Source organism: Triticum dicoccoides, unplaced genomic scaffold, assembly GCF_002162155.2.
Source record: "Triticum dicoccoides isolate Atlit2015 ecotype Zavitan unplaced genomic scaffold, WEW_v2.0 scaffold267492, whole genome shotgun sequence".
Classification (NCBI taxonomy): Eukaryota; Viridiplantae; Streptophyta; class Magnoliopsida; order Poales; family Poaceae; genus Triticum; species Triticum dicoccoides.
This window is the reverse complement of record NW_021258394.1, coordinates 1-2,886: the sequence shown is the minus strand read 5'-3', so window position 1 is coordinate 2,886 and position 2,886 is coordinate 1. Positions and strand designations below refer to the sequence as shown.

Sequence of the window (2,886 nt, the reverse complement as noted above, 5' to 3'; positions counted from 1 at the left end):
CGCTGCATGAGTGTGTGCTCCGTGTGTATGCGTTATGTTGTACTCTGTGTTTCTAAAAAAATTGCTCCCCCTCATTTTCTATAATGTTTTTTAGAAATTACCTTGCACCATATAATCGGACTCCTAACATAGTTAACTCCCTAAACCTGACTTTCTAAGACAATACAACACTAATTTCATTGGTACGTAAACCTGCTGACCTTGACCTGCCTGCCGGCCGGCCGGCCGCGACTGCATTTCCGTTGCCTTGGTACAATGTGCTGGCGTCTACAAGACTTCAGAAATTAACAGGAAAATTACTATATGCTCTATTAGAGCGATTCTCCGTTTTAAAGCGTTGCGCCCGTTCAATCATTGCAGGCGGTGGCTTCTTGGCTGCAACAACTGGTGAGTTATCCCAAACACCTCGTCTTGTCCCAGAATTAATACATGAAATCAAGAAAGCAAGTAAACATGTCTTATCATTTACTCCCTCCGTTCCAAATTACTCGGCGCTGAAATGGATGTATCTAGAGCTAAAATACATCTAGATACATCCATACGTGCGACAAGTAATTCAGAACAGAGGGAGTATCTTTCTGAAGGCTGCTTTGTAGTGTCTCCATGTCATGGCCTTGTTTACTTGAATCCGAGTTTGCAAGTGTTCTTCTTACACATGTTCTGGTCAGGTGGCGTTGGCGCTGGAATTAACAAGTTGCGGTTTTTGGCCCGGCAGAGTGATGTCTTAGGATACCAAGTTCCTCCTTTTGTTTCTCCTCTTGAACATCTCAACCTTGTGTTTTAGTACTGAACATGATTGTCCGGTGCCTGAAGTCTGTGCAACAATCAGTGATTGATCCCTCCGGCGTACTCAAATCCTCTTGGAACTTTGAAAATACCACCAAGGGTTACATATGCCGCTTTACTGGTGTAGACTGTTGGTACCCTGGCGAGAACAGGGTTCTCAGTTTACGTATTGGCAACCTAGGACTTGAAGGCCCATTTCCTCAAGGTCTACAGAATTGTTCAAGTGTGACCGACCTGGACCTGTCAAATAACAATTTTTCAGGACCAATCCCTCAGGACATTTCACGGCAGATGCCGTATCTGACATCTCTGGACCTTTCGTACAATAGCTTTTCGGGTTCAATCCCACAGAATATTTCAAATATGACATATCTGAATGTCCTCAACCTTCAGCATAACCAGCTCAGCGGTCAAATTCCACCACAATTCACTTTGCTTACTCGGTTAACTGCAATCAATGTCGCGGACAACTTGTTATCAGGGCCTATTCCTTCTTCACCATAGAACTTTTCGGCTTCGAGCTTTGCTGGTAACCAAGGGCTTTGTGGTGCACCGTTGGATGATTGTCCCCCCCTCGAGGAGGAGATGGAGACCGGTACGAATCAGGCTGCACAGGCTCAACGACCAGTCGAGCATCGGAGCGGCCGTCAGATTCGTCGTGGGGTTCGTGGCGGCCTTCTACTTCCCGCACTGCTTCGTCTGCTCTGAGAGGTTCCGTGCCTAAGTCGTCCGCATATGATTCTGAAACTTTGTCTGGCATAGCTTCCGGAGGCCAAATGAGCACTTCCGGCAGCAAATCTTTTTTAGCTTTGTTCCCTGCAGTAACGATTATCTTAATTCGCATGATAATGCATATGTCAACTCTTCTAGAAAGAGGCAAGGCATCAACTGGCCGTAATTATTTAGGTACCATGTTGACATTTCTAAAGGAACACAGTGAAACTCTACACTTCTGCAGTGCTTTTCTGCCCATTTCCATGCTTTGTCCTTCTTGAACGCATGCACACCTATCGTCTTTTTACTAGCAAGATGTCCCAAGAGAGTACTCCTGAAAGGCTTTGCCCACCAAGCTGGATACCTTTGCGTGTTCCGGTGAAAATTCTTCGGAGACCGAAGGCTCTTGACGCAGGGTTGGTCTCTCTGTCGTGTGCAGCTCACTTATTTCAGTTTCGTTTTCTGTTATTGTGGAGAGCCTGATGCTTCCTGACTGGTTTGTGTCCCGTGCTCATGATCCATCTATGCCGACGGCTTGTCAGCCAGGGATGCCAAGGATGTGCAGAATGTCCCACAAAAAAGTAGGATGTGCAGAATGAACTGGCAGGAGAATGCACCTGCTGCCTTTGTTGGTCTGTTCATCATTGGGTGGTAACAGTGTCGGAAAACAAATCATATGCGTGTCCAAAACGATGAGCTTGTGTACATTCTGGTGTGTATTGAAAATGTCTCCTGGATTCAAACAAGAAAACTTTGTGAAAATGGTTCCAGGGCTTGAGGGAACTGATGAGGATTAATGTGATCTTGTTCATGCTTTACTAAGCCCGGTATCAATGGGAAATGGTAACGTACAATTTTTGATCGATTTGATCCCTCCACTATTGATTAAGCTTTGTTTTAGTCCCCACTTTTCAAAACAAATAAATTTGAACCATAATTTGTGATAGCATATTTACTACCAACCTTACAAAAAGTGGTATGGCTGATCATGTGGCAGTGGTTACGCACTCATGACACTTTAATCATTTAAAATGAACGAATCGTGGAAATAAAAACAATTATAAAGAAGTTAGGGTGGAGTAAGAGAAAACATGAAGAAAACGTCAGAAATGTTCTAGAGAAGTTACAATAACATCTTAGAATTTGAAATCTGAACGAATAAATTAGGAGGTCTACTAGAGCTTACAAGATTCCCGCAAAAAAAGAACTTACAAGATTCAGAAGCATTCTCATAAAAGGATAATAAAAAACTCATGATCATTCACGCAAATCACCATATTCATGAGTTTACATGGTTGTTCCTCAATATTTCGCGAGTTGTCTCAAATTTCATGTCTTCCTCCAGAATATTTATATATTTTCGTTTTCTTTATCTTGTAAATAAAT

At 43.1% G+C, this 2,886-nt stretch overlaps 1 pseudogene; it reads left to right on the top strand.

Annotated features, from left to right (window-relative positions):
- The first annotated feature begins 719 nt into the window (after nucleotides 1–719).
- On the top strand, nucleotides 720–1,758 carry LOC119345669 (annotated as a pseudogene).
- The last annotated feature ends 1,128 nt before the right edge of the window (nucleotides 1,759–2,886 follow it).